The 25136-nt window shown below is 37.3% G+C and overlaps 1 long non-coding RNA gene across 1 annotated transcript in view; it reads left to right on the forward strand.

Annotated features, from left to right (window-relative positions):
* The window catches only part of LOC106021059, a 135770-nt gene that overhangs the window by 103362 nt on the left and 7272 nt on the right, over window positions 1-25136 (forward strand). Inside the window, exon 2 of the long non-coding RNA XR_001196411.3 lies at window positions 11879-11970. This is a non-coding gene — a long non-coding RNA (uncharacterized LOC106021059). The remainder of the gene's footprint in view (window positions 1-11878; window positions 11971-25136) is intronic.

A 25136-nucleotide genomic window follows, 5' to 3' on the forward strand; every position in this document is an offset into this window, starting at 1 on the left:
ATAATGTATTGCTGCTGTGTACATTGTTTTTTATGACTTTAGTGGTCAGATAATGCCCAATTCATGATGGGCAGCTCAGGTCACATGGTAACTTGATGACCCATGTCAAACATTCAGATTCCACTAAAGCCCAATAGCAAACCAAGAGCTGTCCATAAAGGGGAGAATTTCTATCTAAAATGGTGGGAGAATGCTGCTTTAAACTCCCAAGATCTTCATGTGTAATTCACCTATAGCAACTTGGCAAAGGCCCCAAACAGCATCCCTATCTATCACTGATATCTCAAGTACCATCAGGTTTTCTGAATCTTATGTCAAAGTGATAAAGCAGCCTACACATCAGCCTGGCCCTGTTGAAGAGCCTTCTATTCCTGGCTCTATTCAAAGCTATCAGTTTTCCAAATCATATGATATATGACAGGAAACCCAAGGAGGACAACTAAGCAACTTTGTTCTTCATTCCTAATAGTGGGCAAAACATCTGAGATTAATAGTTTTTTTTAAAATACTATATTCCTATATTTCCCTAAATTGTAACAAACATCCATAACCCACAAAATATCCAAACTCCACCCACACCCCCTTTTCTCTTGGTCATGTGGGCACTGTTTTCTCTATATTGCTTCTTGCTGGCTGTGGGCAAAGTATCTTTAGATTCCCATGGACAACATTTTTGAGATAATTACCAAGTCCTGGGAAGACCAGTTATAATCTTTGTTGATAGATGTCACCTGTCAAGATTCAAGAGGTCTCCCTTTATCAGACCAAATCCAAATCAACCTGTAGTGAATCTACAGCCTCTTATTTCCTGTGGAAACAAAAACAAAATGTTTTATCCAAAGCATTTTTTGATTTCCATTTGACAAATAGATTTTTTTTTTACTTCTTTAAAGTTAAGGTATTCTTTTTTTTTTCTTTGTTTTGTTTTTTGTTTTTATGAGACAGGGTTTCTCTGTATTGTTTTGGAGGCTGTCAGACCAGCCAGGCCTCAAACTCAACAGAGATCTACCTGCCTCTGCCTCTCAAGTGCTGGGATTAAAGGCTTGTGCCACCACCGCCCAGATTAAGGTATTCTTAACTTTAATCTAGACCAGTTTATTTCAATAGTCCCTCTTTCATGTCCAGGTCTCTTAGCAGATGTCCTTTGCTTTTCAGCAATGAAAAATTTCAAAATCAACAGAATAGTTTACAAGATCCAGACTCCCTGTGTGTTTCCCATCTTTACATGGCGTATCCATTTTTTTAATTACTTATACTATCTTTAAAGACTTTATTATTTTTAAACTATTTATTTCTTTCTATGACTGTCCATGCCCTCTTTTCTTTCTTCTCTTAAGCCTATGCACATTGTAAAACACACTGGAACCTGTTTAGAGGTTTTTCTGTCTAGACCTCACGGAATATAGGAATATAGTATTAAAAAATTAAAACAACTATTGATCTCATGTCTCCCAGCTGGCCCTGCCCACATGCCAGGTAGTGAGGGTCAAACCTAAAGCTTCTGTCCTGGTCAGAGGTTCCTCTCACCAGGTACATTAAACCTTCCTAGCTGTGAATGCTAGTATCTGCCTTGCTACAAGAGGATTTTACTTGGCTTGCTGTTTCTGTTTCTGTTTAGTGCTGCTGGCTGAACAGCAGTACCTTGTAAAGAAGCTGTGTCCGTTTGCCAGCTTTCTCTGGTTCCAGATAGATAAATATTCAAGCCCCACGATGATGTTGCTGATGTTTCCTCTTTGGCTCTTTTGGGCTTTTCAAGGGGCCCATCACCCAGGTCCTAAGCTGCTTTTTCTTAGTTTTGAATGCCTGGCCTTAGTTTGACTTGTTTTTAGCCAGCTTTTCTTGTCTTAAATTAACCCATGTAACTTTTCGCTCTGGGATTTTATCTTTGTAACTTCTGTGTATCTTACTTTCCTTCTTACTCAGTGGCTGGCCCCTGATGCTCTCCTTCCTCCTTTCTTGCTCTATTTATACTCTCTGACTGCCAGCCATGCCTATTCTGGCTCTTGTCTTGCTATTAGCCATTTAGCTCTTTAATAGGATCACCAGGTGTTTCAGACAGGCAAAGAATCACAGCTTCACCTAGTTAATCAAATGCAACATAAACAGAAGTCACACACCTTATAATAATATTCTGTCAGAGGTATCTCTGCATGCCGCACACCACTGAAACCTAGATATTTCACTGACCTATAAGGCCCTTGAAATTTGGATGGGTTTATTTCCCATCTGCTGATGTACATATGCATTATCAAAAAATTCAAAATGGCTGCTGCCTCTTGCTCTCTTGGTCAAGTCTGCATAATGTCATCAATGTATTGAAGCACTGATATTTGAGGACAGGTAGAGATCCCTTTGAACTAAGTTGTGATACAGGGCTGAAGAGTTAATATACTCTTTAAGTCAAACTTTAAAGGTATAATAATGACCTTGTCAACAGAAAGCAAATTGCTCTCAGTGGTCCTTATGAGCAGACACCTAAAAAGGGCATTTCCTAGATCAATAGCTGCATGCTATGTAACATGAGATATGTTAATCTGCTCAAGTAAGTATGTCACATCTGTTACAGCAGCTGCAATCAGAATCATCATTTGATTAAGTTTTTGATAGTCAACTCTCATTTTGTGTGATCCATCTGTCTTTTGTACAGGCCAGATAAGAGAATTAAATGGATATGTCATGGATGGCACTACCCCTGCATCTTTCAAGTCCTTGATTGTGAAATTAATTTCTGCAGTTTCCTCAGGGATGTGGTATTGGTTTCAGTTCACTGGTTTTCTGGTAGACACAACTTATGGCTTCCTTTTGATTCTACCAGCCATAATAGCTCATAATAGTTCCACAGGGGATTCTGCCAATTTTTCAGTGTATCTATCCCAATTATACATTCTGGAACTGAAGAAATAACCACATAATGAGTAGAGGAACCCACTAAACCCAGTTCAGCCAAAACCTATCAAATACTTGACTTCCACAAGCTCCTACTTTAACTGGAGCGCCATGATAAATCTTTGGGTCTCCTGGCTTCACTGTCAGTCCAGAACCAGTATCTAATAAACCTGGGAAAGTCTGATCTTTTCTGCAGTGTACAATTCCTCTTGTAAACAGTTGTAGGTCCCTCTGGGAGAATGATGGGAGAAAGACTAACAGTAAAATTCATGTATTTTAGCAAGGTCCTTTCTTAGGAGGCTGTTCATACTTGCATTCATGGAGTTCTGGGTCTGCACACTAGCTAAAATCTTGAATTTGGTTCATGGGTCAAGATTCCCTGTTGCTACTATCCAGTGTAACCTTTCATTTTTCTAAAAAAAATGTTTTCTATGTATACAATCAAACAAAAATGTAACAGGTTTCTTATCTATTCTTGAAAACTCCATGATTGATTAGCCAATGCCAAAGGCCCTTATAAGTCATCCCACCATAAAAGTCACTTTCCGTAATACTTCCTATTTGGGGCCAGGCCACTATTGTCATTGCCTGTGCTGTCCATTTAAATACCTATGTTCACCTTGCCTTTGGTGATTCATTGCTGCCATTGGCTCTTTACTGGCAAGCTGTTTCACCCTCTCTGTCACAGTATCTAAAGTTTCAGAATTTATCCAGGTCTCCTATGTGTTGATAATTAGTGGACGTGAATGAGAATGTACTGAATATGCTGGATTGAAGCTGGGCTGATGATGCAAGCTCAGTGCACATTTGGATCTCAGGAATTCCTGTGAAATCTGTTAGCTCTCCTCTCTATGGAATAGTTACATATGAACCACACTAAATGGACTTGGGTGTGTGTGTGTATGTGTGTGTGTGTGTGTGTGTGTGTGTGTGTAGCATAGCTGGAGATTTGTATTTCACTGATGGATAAATGGCTAAGGATGTTGAACATTTCTTTATGTCTTTCTCAGCCATTTGTGTTTCATCCTTTGAAAACTTTTTTACTTCTGGGCCCCAGTTTTTTTTACTCTGATTATTTAAAAATTTTCTCTGCATTCTTAGCTATCAGGGAAATGAAAGTTAAAATGATGATGAGATAACATCTGACACCTGTCAGAATGGCTAAAATCAAAAACACCCTTGATAGCTCATGCTGGAGAGGATGTGGAGTAAAGGGAACACTCCTCCATTGTTGGTGGGAATGCAAACTTGTCTAGCCACTTTGGAAATCAGTATGGCAGTTCTCAGAAAATTGGGAATCAATCTAGCTCAAGACCCAGCAATGCCACTCTTGGGCATATACCTAAAGGAGTTACACTCATAATACAAGGGCATTTGCTTAACTGTGTTAATAGCAGCATTATTTGTAATAGTCAGAACCTGGAAGCAACCTAGATGCCCCTCAACCACATAATGGAAAAAGAAAATGTAGTACATTTACACAGTGGAGTATATACTCGGGTGTTAACAACAGTGACATAGTGAAAATTAAATGGAAATGAATGTAACTAGAAAAAAATCATCTTGAATGACTTAATCCAGACCCAGAAAGACAAACATGATACAAACTCATTCATAAGTGACTATTAGACATAAAGGATAACCAGCCTACAGTCTGCAACCCCAGAGAACTAGGTAACAAGGAGGACCCTAAGAGAGACATACATGTGCTCCTGGAAAGGGGAAATTTACCACATCTCCTGAGTAAATCACGAGCATAAGGGGTAGGGAGGAGAGTTGCAGGGGAAGCAGAAAGATGGGGGGAGAACATGAAGGAATAGGATCGTTGATTTGGGGGAAGGACAGGAAGGAAAGCAAGAAAAAAGATATCTTGATAGAGGGAGCCATTATGGGGTTAGCAAGAAACCTGGGACTAGGGGAATTCCCAGGAATCCACAGAGATTACCCCAGTTAAGACCCTCATGAGCAGGGGAGAGGGTGCCTGAACTGGCCTTCCCCTGTAACTGGATTGACTAGAACCTTCCTCCAGTAACTGATGGAAGCAGATGCAAAGATCTGCAGCTAAGCACTGGGCCAAGCTCCCAGAGTTCAGTCAAAGAGAAGGAGGAGCAATAAATGAGCAAAGGGGTCAAGACCATGATGGGGAAGCCCACAGAGACAGCTGACTTGAGCAAGTGGGACCTCACTGACTCTGGACTGACAGCTGGGGAACATGCGTTGGACCAAACTAGTCCCTCTGAATATGGGTGACAGTGGTGGTGAGGTCACTGGTAGTGGGACCAGGATTTATCCCTAGTGCATCAACTGGCTTTTTGGAGCCCATTGCCTCTAGAGGGAAATACCTTTCTCAGCCTAGATGCAGTGCTGAGGGGCTTGGTCGGTCCTGCCTCAAAGTGATGTGACAGACTTTATTGAGTCCCCATGGGAGGCCTAACACTCTCTGAGGAATGGATGGTGGTGGAGTGCTGGGAGGGTAAGGGGAAGAGGAGGAGGGGAGGGCAGGAGAACTGGAATTTATATGTAAAGTAAGATTGTTTTAATAAAAAAATGAAAAGCTAAAAATTATTTTTTCGTTTTACATGCAACCCCTGTTGATTTTGTGTATTAATTTTTTATGCTGATACTTTCGTGAAAGTGTTTTTCAGCTGTATATGTTTACACATGGACTTTTTAAGGGTCTTTTATGTATGAAATTATATCATCTGCACATAGAGATACTTTGACTTCTTCCTTCTCTATTTGTATCTCCTTGATCTCCTTGTCTTATTCCTATAGCTAAAACATTGCCTACTACCCTGAATACGTAGGAGAGAGTGGATGTGCTTATCTTGTTCCTGATTTTACTGGAAATGCTTTGAGTTTTTCTCCATTTAGGTTGATGTTGCCTGTGAGATTGCTGCAAATTGTCTTTAGTATGTTACAAAATGTTTTTTGTATACCCAGTCTCTCTAAGGCTTTTGTCATGGAGCATTTTGTAAAATGCATTTTAACATTTTGTCAAAGGCTTTTCCTTCATCTAATGAGATGATCTTGTGGTTTTTATCTTTCAGTCTGTTTATATGTGGGTTGCATTTATTGACTTGCATTTCTGTGTCTTTGGGATGAAGCATACTTGATGTGTTCTTGAATTTGGTTTGTAAATATTTTATTGAGAATTTTCTGTATCTATGTTCATAAAGAAAATGGTCTGTAATTTTCTTGGGGGCGTTGTCTAGTATTAGTATCAAGGTATTAGTGTCTTCGTAAAAAGATTTTGGAAATACTCCTTCAGTGTCTATTTTATGGAATAATTTGAGGATTATTGGCATTAATTCTTGAAAGACTGGTAAAATTGTGCACTGAGTCCATCTAGCCTTCATCTTCTTTTGGTTGGAAGATTTTTAATTCCTACTTCTAATTAACTAGGTGTTATGTCTCTATCTAAATTTCTTATTCCTACTTCTAATTCACTAGGTGTTATGTCTCTATCTAAATTTCTTATTTCATCTTGATTTAACATTGACAGGTTGTATATATCAAGAAACTCATCCATTTCCTTTAGGTTTCCCAGTTTGGTAGAATACAGATTTTTAAAGTATGACCTCACAATTCTCTGAATTTCCCATGTCTGTTGTAAAGTACCCCTTTTTATCTGTAATTTTTTTTGAGTTTGGTCTTCTCTTTCCTTTTAATGAATTTGGGCTAAAGGCTTGTCAATGCTGTTGATTTCACAGACATCATTTATCTCACTGATTCTTTGTATTGTTTGTTTCCCTTTCACTAATTTCATTCTGAGATTTATCATGTCTTCCCATCTACTCTTTTAAAGCATTCTTCCTCTTTGTCCTAGAGTTTTTTTGGGGTGTTAGTTAAGTAGATAATACAAGATCCTTCTGGGTTTCTGATGTAGGCACTTAGTACTATGAAGTTGGTTTTTAGAAGTGCCTTCACCATTTCCCTTATGATTGGATATGTTGTGTTTTCATTTTTGTTCTATTCAAGAATGTTTGTAATTTCCATCTTTACCTATTTTTCATTTGTGGTAAGTTGTTCAGTTACTGTGAGTTTGTATACTTTCTACTGTTTCTGTTGTTGTTTATGTCCAGCTCTAATCTGTGAAGGTCAGACAGAATGCTGGGTTTTATTAAGTTTTATTCTAGCTGTTGGGAATTAGTTTCTCTCATATTATTTGGTTAATTTTGCAGGAAGTTTCATGAGCTGATGAGAAGAAAGAATATTCTTTAGTGTTTAGATGGAAAGTTTGTAAATGTCTGTTAAATCCATTTGATTTATGTTTTTAAATCCATTCTGTTTAGTTTTTGTCTTGATTTGTCCTTTGGTAAGAGTGGCGTCTTAAAGTCATCATCTGCCACTGAGGGAGGGGGAAGGGTCAATATGTTGTTATAGTCTGTAGTGTCATTTCTTTATGAACTTATGTACCAGTATATTTGGTGAATAAATATTTAGAATTGTAAAATCCTCCTTGTAGATTTTTCCTTTGATGAATATGTTTAGTGGCTTTGCCTCTCCCCTGATTATTCACTGTTGGAAATATTTTTGTTGTTAAAAAGCTATACCTGCTTGCTTTATGAAGATATATATTTTTGGCTTTTATCCTGAAGTAATATCTATCTTCAGTGGTTATGTTTGTTTCTTGGATGCATAAGATGGATCCTGTTTGCTAATCATTTGTTGGTCTGTATGTTTTTATTGGTAATTGAGGCCATAGATATTGAGAGTTATTAATAAGGAGTATTTATTGATTCCTGTTATTTTTTGTTAAGGCTTTGAGCAGACACATACACAACACAACACACATGCACACAGTTCTGTGATGATTTATTACTTGTATTTTCTTGGGTACAGTTAACCTCTTCAAACTGAAATTTTCCTTCTAGTTCCTCTGTAAAGCTGATTTGATAGACAGATATTGCTTAAATTTAGCTTTTTGTGGAATATTTTTGTTTCTTCAGTGATTATTATTGATAGTTTTGCTGAGTGCTGCAGTCTGGGCTAGCATCTGTGGATTCTCAGAGTTTGTAGACTGTCATCAGTCCAGTTTCTGGCCTGCAGAGTCTCCCTTGAGAAGTTAGGTGTTATTCTAACATGCCTTCCTTTCTATGTGACTTGGTCCTTTTTTCCCTTGCAGCTTTTAATATCCTTTGTGCTGAATATTTGATGTTTTGATTATTATATGTAATGGGAAATTTCTTTTCTGGTCCTGTTCTATTTGGTGTTCTGTGTGCTTCATGTTACTTGATAGACACCTTGATCTTCTTTAGATTGGGGAAATTTTCATGTGTGATTTTGGTTAAAATATTTTCTGTTCCTTTGATCTGTATTTCTTTTTCCTTTACCCACTCATATCCTATACATACATTTTGTCCTTTCATGTATTCCTAGATTTCTTGGATGCTTAGTGCCCAGATTTTTTTTAGATTTTTATATTGTCTTTGACTGTTTGAGTTTGTGAGCCATTTAAATTTTTTTAGAAATTGTTTAAAACTTAATCTAGGCATTCATGTTCACATCATCTTATTCTCTCACACTGTTGTTCTCTGCAATATATTTACTTTCTCAACTGTGAGTATTTGCTTAATAATTTTTCAAAACCTCATTTTTGAGATCTGGAGGAAGTCTATAAAAATTAAAAGTAATGGGTGAAATATCAGCCTATTCACTGGAATACTACCTTGCGGTCTCATTGTTGTTTCTGTCAACAAACCTAATAATGAAGTGTCTATATGTCCAAAACGCTGCATGACTCCAAAGTTTAAACTAACTGGGGCATCAAAATAATGAAGAAAGGACAGACTTACAGATATAGGGCCAGAAAAATATTAAGATTAAGTGGAATCGACTTTCAGATGGAGAAGCCACAGCAACCTGGAAACTGTTTTTTTGTTTGTTTGTTTTTTATATACAGGTGAACAGGGAGTTGGGGTTATTACATACAGTGAAAAAAGGAAGCATAGTTATCGTGTACACACTGACAAACAGGAATTAGTACACACTGACAAGCAGAGATTATTACATACAGCAAAACAAGGAAGTTAGTGTCACTAATCTCAGTAGTCGAGTTTTATAGGACACAGCCTACAGGCCATAAACATTTGGAAGACAAAGCTATAGTGGACTTTTCATGCACAAACTGTCTATAATTACACTCAGACCACAGGAAGGTTTCCATCCCCCTGAGCCTTACCCAAGAAAGGCTTCACCATTCCCATGGGACTGAAGCATTGGAATACTTGACGTGGCCATGGCCATGTCAAGAGCACACATTCACCTGAGTCATCCTTCATTCCCTACCCATATGAATGTTCTCTGTTACTGTATTTTGGAGAATTACTTTAATTCTTTAAAAAACTGATGATAGTTACAAATGATGGAATGTAATCTCAAATTGCTAGTTCCCTGAAGTAATGGATATAGTGAAAGTATACCATGGATGTGGACATGATAGTTCATGACTGATGTTTAAGCACTGGAAAGGTTAAGGGTAGAGCATTGTCATTTCAATGCCAGCCTGCCCTTGTTGGTAAGGGGACAGTTCTATCAGGAACAAACTATTTCAACCAAAGAGATACTTTGTCCGTATCAGGGGAATATTTTTAGAAAATACTGGTGAAGAGAGAAAAAGAGGGAAAATATTACTTTTTTTCAGTAACATAATTCACTTCTTATTGGTACTTTGTGAAGCATGGGGATCATCAGCATGAAGAAAACTTTGGTTCCTCTATATTTTAGATATATTGCCTACTGAAGCCAGATTAACTAGACATGTGGCAAGAGGTCTGAAGAAAAAGTTGTCAGTGGGCAAGATTACGGTCAGTCACTTTAGATTTTTACAGAAGGTCATAGACATACCTAGTAGGCTTCCACTCTTTGCCACAAAGAAATGTAATCGTTACATTTAAACTGTACCAATTCAAGGTTTCCTTGAAGAATTTGTAATAAACATTCTGATGGTCTTAATTGGTATTAAACAATGGCTTGTAATGGCTCGGGCTAAAGTATTCTCTTGCATAAAACTGTTATGAACATATATCATCCATGAATTAAAATTCTTTTTCAAAAACTGGGGACCTTTATAAAGCAAGCACAAGCTACAAATGATTTTAAATCTAAATTTTTAATTACTATTATAATGAAAGACTGAAATTTTATTTTATTTTGTAATTTCTTGCTATGATAGTGTTTTGATCACATCACTGAACATGTAGATTAAAATGTTTCTAAAGTTACAGGATACAAATGAGTAGAATCCTGAAAGTTGCATAGATGCACTCATATACTATGTGAAGCTAGAAAGCATGATTTTTCTCTACAAATTGCTGTATCTTATAATTAGATGCACAGAAATATTTTAAGAAAGCATACTTTTTCATAAAAGATATGCTAAGACTACAAATTTGTATTTCAAGTTTAAGCCATATTAAATGGCTTTTTAGGCATATAGAACACTGCGTTTGCAATCAGACTATGGTTTTTAAGATATACTGTTAGTATCATAAAAAATAAATCTGAATAACTAACAACCAACCTTGCCTTAATATTTTTAAAGTATCTCAGTAGTTTAATATACAGATACAAACTGTTAGTAATAACTAAAAAGCAACAATGGTATTGTTTTCAAAAATCATTTCTGTGTAGATTGAGACTTTGTAGTCCCTTAAACCACCTCTTAAAGGAGTGGCCCTATAGCATGGAAGTCTTGTGCAAAACTGCACTGTTGGATGACGAGAATAAGATTTTTTAGGTAAAGGCCATATTCTCTGGATAAATCCGTTTGTCAGTTAGACTCATTTTCTTTTTTAAAAACAACTTTTTCTGCCAAGCTTTCTAAAGATTCTGTGAAATCCTGATTGGGCTGTTTATGTGACAAGAATAGAGTTTTAGTTTTCTCACAAGGGAGAAGGTTTGAATTTATTGGGTTTTTTTTTTTCTAATCTGGCTCTTACGACAATTCAGATATAATCCAGATTATGTTTGGAGCAGTTATGAACAAGGAACAAATTTCTAATATCTGAAAAATCTTAGAGGACACTGGAATTGGTGTGCTTTAAATCATATTTATTTTTATTTTTTTATAAAACTGAGTAAAGCTGGAAGAGGGAAATTTTGGCAATCCCAGTTAGCTGTCCAGTAACAAACAGTCAGCTCTGAGAAGTTATATACTAGTATATCATATGGAATCAACAGGCTATATTTAGGAATACATATATGCATGCTATAACAATTAATAGAAAAAGAGACCATGAATTTGAAGGCAAGCCGAGAGGTATATAGGAGGGCTTGGAGGGAGGAAAGACAAAGGAGAAATGTTATAATTAAATTACAATCTCAAAAAAATGTATACAGTAACTGGATAGTTAAAAAGTACTACAGAGCCTGGCGGTGGTGGCGCACGCCTTTAATCCCAGCACTCAGGAGGCAGAGGCAGGCGGATCTCTGTGAGTTCGAGGCTGGGCTGGACCGACAGCCTCCAAAACAATACAGAGAGACCCTGTCTCATAAAACCAAAAAAAAAAAAGAAGTACTACAGAAAGTGCTCTCCCTATGACATGCATCAAAAACTACGTTAAGGGTCCAGTGTATGGCTCTGAGGTAGAAGTTCTTGCCACCACGCCCAACAGCTCGAGTTCCTTCTGTACAGACCATATGGTGAAAGGAAAGCCCTGACTCCTGAGGTGTGTCCTCTGAACTCCATGACACACATCCTACTCCAACCCAACATAAGATGAGTGTAAATGGGGAGAGAGAGAGAGAAGACTAAAATCTATTTGACAGAAATGTTTGACTTTTCTAAACAGAAGTCTCAGTGTAATTTGGGGTTATTTTTATTTACTTACAATATGTTCTAGAAAGTGACCCAGCTTCTCCTTACCTTCAATTATTAAATAAATTTGTTTTCTTGAATAAAAAAGTCTTTAGTTTGATTTTTTTTTCTATTTAAAGAAGTGAGATTCGTTTAGACCCTTGTTTATATGTTCCTATGCTTCTCTTTTAGGAGAGCATTGGAGATGTCCACTTCTGCCTCTGTAAGATAGATATTGAAGGCTGTGTGGTTTAGACAGTATCTAAAGAAATAAGACACTCAAGGTAAGTAAGAACTACAGCCTTGTAAATAATATGATTACTCAATTACAATTTAACTTGCCAAATTGTCTTTTTCTCTCCAGCATATCCTTTCATCCAGAATTCTCTGTATATGACTACTTACATGTTTAAATGACTACAGATCGAAGCTATATTTGAAATTTTCCAAATGAAATATAATGTAAACAAATCAGAAGAGATATGTTAAATTTTACTTGGGATATTGTAAACATATGACTAAAAATGGGGCAGTGGCCTTCATCTGAAATTCTTGTAAAATAAAATGGGTGATGTAAAATGAAACCTCAATAATTTTCCACGAAATCAGAAATACTGATTTACAATAATTATTTTTCAATAGCACCATAAAATTTAGCCTGTGAAGAAAGTCTACCTTTCTATTAGAACAAAATAAAAAGTTTTGCAGCCTTTGAGGCAAGACATGTTGCTCCTCCCTCTCCCATATTACTCTCTTTTCCAGATTCCTTTAGAGTACAAGTACTTAAAATCTGTTTTCTCTTGAATTTGTAGTTACCAACTAGTGTTATACTAACGTGTGTACGTTCGCCTGTGTGTGTGTATATGTGTGTGCATGCATGCGAGTGTGAGAGAGGAGGGGGAGAGAATATTGTTGTCATAAATGACAGTTTTTGAGAAAATGAATAATATTACTTATTTATATGGTATTGTTGTCTTTTTAACATGACTACTTCATGTTTTCTTCTGAATTACACTGTGTCTCAATTATTTTTCTGTTGCTGTGATAAAACACCAGGGTCAAGACAACCTTTCAAAGAGGCATGTAATTGGGCTTTTATGGTTTCAGCAAATTGAGGCCATGATGACAGAGCAAAGGCCTTGCAGCAGGAGCAGCTGAGAGCTTACATTTGAAAACTGCTCACAGGAGGCCGAGAGGGCACCGAGAATGACAAGAGTCTTTTAGCCATCCAGCACACCCCAGTGACAAACCTCCTGCAACAGGGCCACACTCTTCCTGCCTTTTCCTTCCACAAGCTGGAAGCTTAGCTGGGTGGGGTCTTGTGCTGAGGGAACCCTTCTCTCAATTACTTTTCAGAACAGGCCTCTCCTGATATCCTTCAGAACAAGGTTCTAGCATTAAAATTTCTGCTGCCTGTTTTTTTTTTTCCTTCAAACTGTACTATTGTATTTCTTTTGCCCCACTTGCTCTTTTTTATTGTAGACCAATTTCTGAGTGATTAATAATAATCACACAATAGAGACAACATTAGGGCATTTTGAAATCTCCTCTTCCAAAGAAATTGATTTATTTTTCACCTCCTCTAACAGGCCTGCACCTAATCCTTCTTGAACAGTTCAACCAACTGGGGACCAAGTATTCAAACATACAAGTCTATGGGACCACAACATAATGGTTAGGTTGTTATTGGTATACTTTTAGTCCATGTCTTGTTGTATACATTGTCTTTCACTCTGCCAGTTGTTTCCTTTCTGTGCAGAAGCACTTTAATTTCACTGAACCACTTTACCCTGCCCCTACAATTGTATCATGAGCTGTTTTCAGAGATCCTTTGTCCACGTCTTTAGCTTAAAGTACTCTATGTTTTCCTTTAACACTTTGAGAGTTTTTAGCTATTATATTAGACCTTTTCTTTAGTTTTACTCATTTTTTTATAAAAAGTTAGAAATCTAGTTTCTTATTCCTACTTGTGGATATCATATTTTCCCAGCATCAATTTAGGTTTTTTTCTTGGATGTAGGCTTTTGACAACTTTGTCAAAATTTAGGTGATTCTAATTTCGTAAGTTTATCTGTCTATTTTATTCAGTTGGTCTGTGTGTATGTTTTGTTCCAGTACTGTGCTCTGTTTTGTTAATTGTAGTTCTCAGTGTAGTTTGAAATCAGGTTTTGCAATATCTGCAGTTGGTGCCTTTTGTGTAGGATTACTTTAGCTACTTGTATCTTTTGTGCTTCCATATGAACTTCAGGACTATTTCTTCTACTTCTTTTAAAATGTGATTCATATTTGATGGATGTTCCATTATAAATACTGAGATACTTTCTGGCTATCCTAGTATCAAGAGAAGTTGACATCCAACTTGTGTCATTCTGAATGAGTTCCCATGAAAGACAGAAAAACCTCAGGCACCTGAAAAATCAGTTAATTTACCATAGCAACAAAATACACATCAAGACTATGGCTTACTATAGCTTCTCATTTAACCAAAGAAAACCAAAGTTAAACTAGCAGTTATAACTCACCAGTTCAATTCTCTGATTGAAAAGAGCAGGAACATTCTTACCCAGACTTAGTTAGGCTCATCTGTGTTCCAAACATTCGCTTTACTCTGAAGTCACTTGTACAGAATGAGTCCCTGCAGACGTGGGAAGAATCAGAAGGAGATTTCCAGTACTCGCTTTCAGTTTACTTTCCACTGCTTTGAAACGCCACCTCCTACTCTAGCGCTTCTGCATTTTGAAACATCATGTAAAGATCTCCTACATTGCCTGTGTGCTGTATTTTGCCACCTGTCTTTTACCACTGCGCTTACCTCAGTTCGAATGAACGCGATATGGAACTCTGCCTACTTTCTTTCTCAGTGGCTCTGCTCCTCAACTCATGACTTTCTGTAAAATGGAATACACATTGTGTTTCTCAGGTTATTGCAAAGAGTAAATGAAGTAGCGCATAGAAAGCATTTGCCTTGACTAATAGTGATAATTTATGGCATATTTCAAATACCCTGAGTAAGGAGTTTTTCTGCCATGAGTAAATACACTGTTTTATGTTTTTGTAGGAAGCTCAGTCATGTTTCATAGGAGGATTTGTTTTTTGTTTTCTCACTGTTGTTTTCTTTTCTAGCTTTTTATTACATGTCGTAAAACTTTATACATTTTTATGTGATAATTTCTTCTTTTTTCATTATATTTTATTACTTTTTTTAGAAAAAAGCTTGTTTCCCATCAATCCCAGCTCCCTCTCCTACCCCTCCTCCCGCACTCCCCCACCATACCCCCAGCCTCCCACGCTATCCCCACTCCCTTCCACATAGGGGATCTCCAGAGTCTGTCATTTCACAGCAGGGTCTAGGCACTCCCCCTAGAGTCCAGGCAAAGAGAGCATCCCTCTTTATGGTATGGACACAAAAAGTCCATTTGTATGCGAGGGATAAACACCGATTTACTGCCCAGGGCCCCATAGGTCGTCCAGGCCTCTTCACTGACACCCACATTCAGGTGGTCTGGGTCAGTCCCATGCTGGCCTCCCAGCTGTCTGCCTGGGGTCCAAGAGCTCCCCATTGTTCAGGTCACTTGTTTCTACTGGTTTCTCCAGCCCATTCTTTACCTCTTTGCTCATTACTCCTCCTTCACTGGCACTGGGTTCCAGGATATCAGTTCAGTGTTTAGCTGTGGGTGTTCACCTCTGCTTCCATCAGTCACTGGATGAAGGCTCTAGGAGGGCATATAAGGTAGTAACCAAACTCATTATCAGGGATGGGCATTTAAGGTAGTCTCTCCACTATGGCTTAGTTTGCCAGTTGTTGTCATCCTTGTAGATCGCTATAGATCTCACTGGTGCGAAATCTCTCTTCAAAGCTATAATGACTCCCTCTATTATGGTATGTCTCATCCTGTTCTCCACTATTCTTCCCCCACCTCAACCTTCTTACTCTCCCATGACCTCCTCTCTCCTCTTCTCCCCCTCTCTTTTTCCCAGCTCCCATTCCCTTCCACCTCTGCCCTCAATCTGCTCAGGAGATCTTGCCTCATTCCTCTTCTCTGAGGTACCATGCATATCTCTCTTAGGTTCTTTCCTGTCCCCCAGACTCTCGGTCAGTGGACTTGGCACTTCCCTGATCCATGTCTAAAACCCATATATGAGTGAGTACATACCATGTTTCTCTTTTTGTGACAGGGTTACCTCACTCAGGATGGTTTCTTCTAGTGCTGTCCATTTACCTGCAAATTTCAAGATTCTGCTGAGTAGTACTCCATGTAGTGTAAATGTACCACATTTTCTCTATCCACTCTTCAGTTGAGGGGCATCTAGGTTGCTTCCAGGTTCTGGCTATTGTAAATAATGCTGCTATGAACATGTCCTTGTTGTATGAATTTGCATCTTTTGGATATATGCTTAAGGTTGGAATTTCTAAGTATTGTGGTAAACTAATTCCCATTTTCCTGAGGAATCTCCATACTGACTTCCAAAGTGGGTGTACGAGTTGGCACTTACAGTAGTGGGGGAGTGTTCCCCTCTCTCTACATACTCTCCATCATAAATTGTCATTGGTGTTTTTTATTTTAGCCATTCTGACAAGAGTGAGATGGTATCCCAGAGTTGTTTTATTTTGCATTTCCCTGATGGCTAAGAATGTTGAGCACTTTCTCAAGTGTCTCTCAGCCATTTTAGACTCCTCTATTGAGAATTCTCTATCTAGTTCTGTACCCCTCTTTTTATTTGGATTCTTTGGTGTTTTGGAGTCTTGCTTCTTGAGTTCTTTGTAAATTTTGGAGATCAGCCCTCTGTAAGATATGCGGTTAGTGAATATCTTTTCCCATTCTGTGGGCTGTCATTTTGTCTTGTTGACTGTGTCCTTTGCCTTACAGAAGCTTCTTAGTTTCAGGAGGTCCCATTTGTTAATTGTCGATGTCAGTGTTTGTGCTACTGGTGTTATGTTCAGGAAGCAGTTTCCTGTACCAATTCATTCAAGAGTACCTCCTACTTTCTCTTCTAAGAGTTTCAGTGTGACTGGATTTATGTTGAGGTCTTTGATCCATTTTGATTTACGTTTTGTGCATGGCGATAGACGTGGATGTATCTGCAGTCTTCTGCATGCCAATATCCACTTATGCCAGCACCATTTGTTGAAGATTGTTTTTTCCATTGTATAATTTTAGAATCTTTATCAAAACACAAGTGTTCATAGGTGTGTGGGTTAAAATCATGGTTTTCAATTTGATTCCATTGGTCTACCTGTCTATTTTTGTGTCACTACCATGCTGTTTTCAGGACTATAGCTCAATAATAGAATTGAAGTCAGGGATGGTGATGCCTCCAGAAGTTCCTTTATTGTACAGGGTTGTTTTGGCTATCCGAGATCTTTTGTTTTTCCATATAAAGTTGATTAATATTCTTTCAAGGTCTGTGAAGAATTGTGCCGGTATTTTGATGGGGATTGCATTGAATCTGTAGATTGCTGTTGGCAAGATTGCCATTTTTATTATGTTGATCCTACCAATCCAAAGGCATGGGAGATCTTTCCATTTTCTGATATCTTCTTTAATTTCATAATTTAGAGACTCAAAGTTCTTCCTATACAGGTCTTTTACTTGTATGGTTAGCGTTATCCCCAGATATGTAATGCTGTTTTTAGCTATTATAAAGGGTGATGTTTCTCTGATTTCTTTTTCAACCCATTTATCGTCTGTATATAATAGTGCTACTGACTTTTTTGAGTTAACCTTGTATCCTGCCATTTTGCTGAAGGTGTTTATCAGCTGTAGGCGTTCCCTTGTAGAGTTTTTCGAGTCACTTATGTAAACTATCATATCATCTGCAAATAGTGAAAGTTTGACCTCTTCCTTTCCAATTTGTATCCCCTTGATCTCCTTTTGTTGTCTTATTGCTATAGCTAGAACTTCAAGTACAATATTGAAGAGATATGGAGAGCGTGGCCAGCCTTTTCTTGCTCCTGATTTTAGAGGAATTGCTTTGAGTTTCTCTCCATTTAGTTTGATGTTAGATGTTGGTGTACTGTATACTTCTTTTATTATGTTTACGTATGCTGCTATTATCCCTGATCTCTCTAGGACCTTTATCATGAAGGAGTGTTGGATTTTGTGAAATACTTTTTCAGCATCTAGTGAGATGATCATGTGGTTTTTCTTTAGCAGTTTATTTATATGGTGGATTACATTGATAAGATTTTCGTATGTTTAACCATCCCTGCACCCTTGGGATGAAGCCAACTTCATCATGGTGGATGATTTTTCTCATGTGTTCTTGGATTCAATTTCCTAGTATTTTATTCAGTATTTTTGCATCAATGTTCATGAGGGATATTGGTCTGTAGTTCTCTTTCTTAGTTATGTCTTTGTGTAGGTTGGGTACCAAGGTAATTGTAGTCTCGTTAAGAGTTTGGCAGTGAACCTCCTGCTTCTATTGTGTGGAACACTTTGAGGAGTATTGGAATTAGCTCTTCTTTGAATTTCTTACAGAAATTCTGCACTTAAGCCATCTGGGCCTGTGCTTTTTTTGGTTGGGCGGCTTTTGATGTCTGCTTGTATTTCATTAGGGGTTATAGGTCTGTTTAGATTGCCTATCTGTTCTTGATTTAATTTTGGCAAATGATATCTATTCAGAAAAATTGTCCATTTCCTTTAAATTTTCGAATTTTGTAAAGTACAGGTTTTCAAAGTATGATCTGATGATTCTCTGGATTTCCCCAGTGTCTGTTGTTATGCCCCCCTTTTCATTTCTGATTTTGTTAATTATCATGCTCTTTCTCTGCCTTTTGGTTAATTTGGATACAGGTTTATCTATCTTGTTGATTTTCTCTAAGAACCAACTCTTTGTTTCATTGATTCTTTGCAATGTTTTCCTGGTTTCTACTTTATGGATTTCAGTCCTCAATTTGAGTATTTCCTGGCATCTACTCCTTCTTGGTTACTTTGCTTCTTTTTGTTCTAGAATTTTCAGTTGTGCTATTAATTCTCTAATGTGACTGTTCTCCAGTTTCCTCATGTGGGCATTTAGTGCTATGAACTTTATTCTCAGCACTGCTTTCAAAGTGTCCCATAAGTTGGGTATGTTGTGTATTCATTCTCATTGAATTCTAGGAAGTCTTTAATTTCTTTTTGTATTTTTTCCTTCACCCAGGAATGGTGAGTTGGTCAGGCTTGGTAGCAGGTCTTTACCAGCTGAGCTTTCTTCCCAGACTTAGCTTTGTTTCTGGATGTGTTCATCCAGAATGTATAAGACCATCTTTTTCAATTAAGTTAGTTGATTATTGAAGTTATTGCCATCTATAAAAAACATTCACAGAAGAAAAATCTGCCCCACACATTGTCAAACTGTTGCTAGATATCCATTATCTGAATCATATATGAAAGAGAACATTTAATGCAGTCTATTTAAAGTGAGTCCCAATCAAGAAAGAACAAAACAAGAAAATTGAGAGTAAGAAAAAGAAAAGATAAACCCTTGCCACATCTACACCTAGGTTAGGTTTAAATGAGTAACTAGGAGACTATGTCTAGTCTGAGTTGAGACAGGAAACTAACCCTCAAAAGAGCATATGGTAGTAGATATTGTATTTATACATTTCTGTATTACTTTACACCTCTCATTGTAGAATCTTAATAGGTGAACTAAAGTGTTAAATGGAGAAAGGGCCCTTGTCGATACAGATTTCATGAAATTCTTCATTATACATGTATTTACTGAATACCTCCTCTCCATAAAAATCTGCAGTGTGTGGTATAAAAGGAAAGTGATTTGGTTTTGAAACAAACTAAAATCATGTCATCTAAATAGTTGGTAAATCCTCCAGAATGATCACTCTACGAGGCTCTAAGATTCTCTTCTGATACTAAAATTCATCAATATTTTTGATATTCTTTCTGGAAAAAAGAATCTGAGCAGGAATACATTTTATCTATATTGCCATTTCCCTCATCTCTTTATATATTTGCTCTGGTGTTGTCTGCTCTATAAATGCTGTCCTGACCATTCTGTGTCATTTCATCTTATTTTGGTTTTGACTAGGATCTTGCTTTTCGCCCGGGATGCTCCAGCTCCTGTGCATATGCTTCTCAGCTCCGCCCCACTTTAGCTGATAAAGGTTTGCACTGCTGCAGACACGTCTTGATGCTCTACTGTAAATTGTAGTTCCTTCTTTACTTTGCACCCCCTCATAATACTTATAGTTATACAATCTCTGTGTCTATTTTCTACCCACACTAGAAGTCAGAAAATACTGAGGCAGTATTTGTGCAATATGATACATATATCTTCTCAAAAAGTTTATATATGTGAAAATTACATTTTTGTAAAAAAATAAAATAAAACTTTAAAGCAAATAAATCAAAGTAAAGTTGTTTTAAACATAAATGTGATATCATTTCTCTAGGAAAAATGATGTATCCATGTACTGATATATTCTAAAATTACTAGAAAATACTTGTCACAACATCAGGGTACAGTTTAAAAACATTAGCATATGAAGCCCTTCTAGCATAATTAATTTACCTTTATGCACTTTTCATTTTACCTATTGAAATATTTTAAAACTTTTTTTTAGTTCTACATTAAGGGTATTTATTCATTTATTTTAAAGTATATTTGTGTGCCATCAATTTAACCAAGGATTGTTTCATAAATTGTAATAAATACTAAATCCCTAATGGAGCTTAATATCTTATTAGGGAAGACAAAGCAATAAATAAGTAAATAGTTACTTAATTTCAAAATATGGAGCGCTGGGAGATATGTCAGTCAGTAAAGTGATTGCTGTGCGAGCATTAGAGTATTGAATTCAGCCTCTAGCACCCACATAAAAAGCTAGACATGGTGGCATGTGCTTGTAGTCTCAACACTGGGGAGACAGAGCAGGAGGATCCCAAATGCTTACTGGACAATGAATTTGATCTAATCCAGGAGCTTCTAGTTCCAGTGAGAGACCTTGGAACTAGGAGGCACCCTGCAGGCTTCCAACCGAATGGAATAAGCAGCAGTACTACCGTACCAGCTATGACACCTGTGAATCTCAAGGACCACCATAACATGATAACTTGATAGCATGCTTGCCTTGCCTAACCAGAAGCTCTCTAATTGGACTACCCCACTCTACAACAGGGTAACCTAGCCAACTACCCAGGAAGAGTAAGAAGATCATGAAGGAGAATCTATAACTACTATTTTCATAAATCAGCATAATCTCTACTACATTCTAAATACTTGTCTTTATATGCACATAGAAGTGTAACCCTCACCATCTCAAGGAAATGTGTCTTTGTAACAGAGACCACTACAGAAAAGCATAGCCAATCAAATTGCAAAGTTGTGGAAGACTAGTCCCAATGGATATGTGTACAAAGCATTCATGCTTCTAAGACTCAAGGAACATTTTAGATTTGCAGAAGAGGCTGCAGAAAGATTCTGAGAGCCTAGGGAACAGGAAGTTTGCTGTGATTGTGTTTCCTTGGAATGGCAGAACCATGAGTGGAAAAGAAAAACAGCAATAAACATACCAAAGTGGGCAGAGGAAACCCAGAAGGCCTCAGCCCTACACAAAGAACCACAGGCAACTAAGGAATGTTGAGAATAAGAGAAATAGTCTTCCCAGGGAAGAACATGCCAACTGGTTATCAATTCCAAGTCATCGACCTAAAAACATACATATGAGTAACATCACACAGACTGAGCCTCTTGTACTTAGGAATAGAAATGTATATATAACAACAATTAATGAAAAAACAGGCCATGCATTTGAAAGAGAACAATGTGGGATATGTGGGAAAGTTAGGAGAGAGGAAAAGGAAAGGGTATGTCTGTAACATGAATTAATAAATGACCCAGAGACTGAATATAAGAAAAGCAAAGCAGATGGCCAGTAGCATCTTACTTCTACCTCAGGCAAAAAGGCTGATCCTGTCTTCACGAGCTCTCACCAAGCCTTAGACAATAACCTCTCCTCAGTGTGGCTGGAGAATGAGTGCCTCTTACACTACTGAATATCCTGATTCTCGCTTTTATACCCCAGTAGGATTAAAGGTGTGTGATCTGTTTCTCTCTTAGACTGGTTCAATGTATTCTTAGGTGACCTTGAAGTCAGAGAGATCTTCTGTCTCTTAATCCTGAGTCCTAGCATTAAAGCTGTGTGTCACCAGTGCCTGATCTCTATAGCTTGAAGCTGACATTGTTTTCTGAATCCTCAGTCAAGCTTTAATAAATCATAAATAACATATCATTGCAATTCCCTTTTGTCTAATACAAAAGGACTACAACTAACATAAGTAAAACTATATACAGTATATACAGGCAACAAGTTCATCAACAATGTTCATTTGCATTTGATAAATTCAGAGAAAATACCTAGTCCATTTACATTTGACAAGTTCCGAGAAAATATCAAGTCCATTTACATTTGGCAATTTAGAGGAACTACTTTATTATCTATCCTAAACTGGTGAGTCCAAACTCACTGAGATCCTCCTGCATCTGCTGGTACTAAAGGTGTGTGTGTGTGTGTGTCTGTCTGTCTGTCTGTCTGTCTGTCTTGTGCCCAGCTTGGATTCAGTCTTCTTTTTGGAGATCACATTAAGTATGATTATTTCTTTTCTTGGTAATCTTTTCCAGGTAGTTCTCCCTTCTTCTTTGGATGCTTGCCCCCGACCCCAAAGGTCTTAAATTCTTCAAGGTGGTTTTCTTTTTTTATTTTTTTTAATTTAAATTAGGAACAATCTTATTTTACATATCAATCTCAGTTCCCTCTCTCTCCTATCCTCTTATGACCCCCCTGGCCCCACTCCTATCCCACTCCCCATCAACTCCCCAGGAGAATCTAAGTGGAGAGGCTACCTCAAATGCCTTTCCTCTATAATGAGAAGGGTAAATACCATCCTAGAGCCTTCATCCAGTAGCTGATGGAATCAGAAACAGAGATTCATGACTAAGCACTGAGCTGAACTCCTGGAATCCAGTTGTAGAGAGGGAGGAGTGATGAGCAAAGGAATCAAGACCATGCCAGGGAAATCCACAGAAACAGCTGACCTGAGCAAGTGGTAGCTCATGGAACACAGCCAGTCAGCTGGGGAAACAGCATAGGACCGAACCAGGCAGTCTGTGGAGCCTCTTGGGGTGGAACTGGTATTTATTCCTAATGCACAAATGGACTTTGGGAGCCCATTCCCCCATGGAGGGATACTCTCTCAGCCTAGATACACAGGGGAGGGCCCTTTCTGGAATGATGTGACAGACTTTGATGACGGATGTTTGTTTTTATTTTTCTGGAAAGATATCAAACCTTTCCCCAACCCTAACTTTGGGGAGGTTCCTAATCTAATCCTTACCAATTTTGATCTACAAATTCTAAATTTTTTACTTGGGCTTCTAAAGTTCTTCTTTCATTCAAAACAATATGTTTTCTTTCAGTAGCCATTAGGTTATTTAATTTTCAGGGAAGGAGTTTCATCCATGGTGTCAGGAAATGGAAGGAACCAGTTTTGGATTAGTGTCTTTTGATAGGTCCCTCAAGGCATTTCAGTACAATAGACCTTAAATATGTGATTTTTCTTTTGTTCCGTATCAGGTGGCTCTTCTGACATAAGACAGATATTTTTTACTTTTCTGTAACACGCATGCTTAGATTTAGAGAATGAGAGTGAGCCATACTCCAACTCTAAAGCCAGCTTTAATCTTTAATTGGACTGGGACTATAAAAGAATCATTTACATTATATCTGTAGAAAAAAGTAGAAACAAACATTTGGGAAGATTTATGAAATTTTGTCCTGTTGAAAATATGATATACCAATAGACCAATTTACACTTTTACTTGGGACAATTTTTCTGGATGATTTGTCTTTTTTCTTTGGATGTCTCAGTTTTCTAGTGGTCTCCAGATTCTTTATCTGGATCCCTTTATTATCCTGAAAAGACAAAAACAAAATCCTTCCCCAACCCTAAATTTTTGGGGAGGTTCTACTTTGGCAAGTTGTATCTGATCAAATGAAAAACATTGGTGAGTTTTATAGTTTTACATTAAACGGTTATGCTGTTTGATGAACTATCATCTCTTCTAATTAAGAGGTGTCTTAGTCAAGTAAAATCTTTATCAGTTTTGTTGTTATCCATAGCTTTTCTTCACCTGTGGAAACAAAGGCAAAACCGTCTTCCCAACATTACCTGGTTTTCTTTCAGAGGTCAAGACATCTTTGAAGTATATCAACTAATTTAATTCCGTGATTTTTTTTGTTTTTTTAATCCAATGTCTCTGTTGTTCCTTTCTCATTAGCATTCAGAAAATTCAAAGTTAATAGAACATTATGTAATCTATTTTGGGGGGTTCTTTATCATCCCTTTCTGTTTATTTAGCATATCCTTTAGAGTTCTATTTGATCTTTCCATAATTTCCTGCCCTGTAGGATTGTGGAATAAGCAAAAAAATCTTTCATTTTCTTAGAGACATGTGATGGAGCATTTTCTGTCTCTATTTGTGCAGATATACTCATGATAGCCATGACATCTATCAATTGTGAAATTACCAAATCAGTCTTTTCCAAACTCAAAGCAGTTGCCCATTGAAAACTTGAATAGGTATCAGTGGTGTAGTGTACATATTTTAATTTTCAAAATTCTACAAAATGTAACACATCCATCTTCCAGATATTCCTTTTCGTGTCCTTTGGGTTACTTCCTGCAGGTAGTGGAGTTTGGTTGTATAAAAAACAAGTAGGACATTTCCTTATAATTTCCTTGGCTTGTTGCCATGTGATGGAAAAGTCTTTTTTCAAACCTTTGCTATTGACATGTTGGTTTTTATGAAATTCTGAGGCCTTTTTCACATTTCCTATCAATAGTTGATCAATTTCATGATAACCGTGTGCTGGAGGCCGTGCAGAAGACCCAAATGGGATGATTCCTGTCCCTGATTATGTCTTGTAACTGAATAAATAATGAAGTCAATTCTGAGTTATCTAGTATAAATTCAATGGTTTCAAAATTTAAAACAGCTCTTTCTGCATATTGTGAATCAGTAACTATGTTGAGAGGTTCCTTATGATCCATTAACACCATGAGAATAGCATATAATTCTGAATTTTAGACAGAACTGTAAAGACTTAGATCCACTTTACTCAAATTTCCTGATTGGTAACATGCCTTTCCTGATTTACTTGCATAGTATAGAATGTAGGGACTCCAGTTATTGGTTGGTGTTTCATGTACAATTCGAGGAAGAATCCAGTTCTCTTTATAAATTTAATTCTCTTGTTTTTGGGATAATTGTTGTTATCCTCTCCTAAAAAATTACTACACGCTCTTTTCTAGGGTTCACTGTCTATCCATAATTAGACAATTCCATCATTAGTGAAAGGTAGTATAATACTGTTGGATCTATTCTTGTTAATTGACAAATTCTCATTTTTCCTTGTAGAATTTACTCAGAAATCTTTTCCTCATAAGATTTT

This window comes from Mesocricetus auratus, unplaced genomic scaffold (genome assembly GCF_017639785.1).
Source record: "Mesocricetus auratus isolate SY011 unplaced genomic scaffold, BCM_Maur_2.0 Super-Scaffold_100004, whole genome shotgun sequence".
Classification (NCBI taxonomy): domain Eukaryota; kingdom Metazoa; phylum Chordata; class Mammalia; order Rodentia; family Cricetidae; genus Mesocricetus; species Mesocricetus auratus.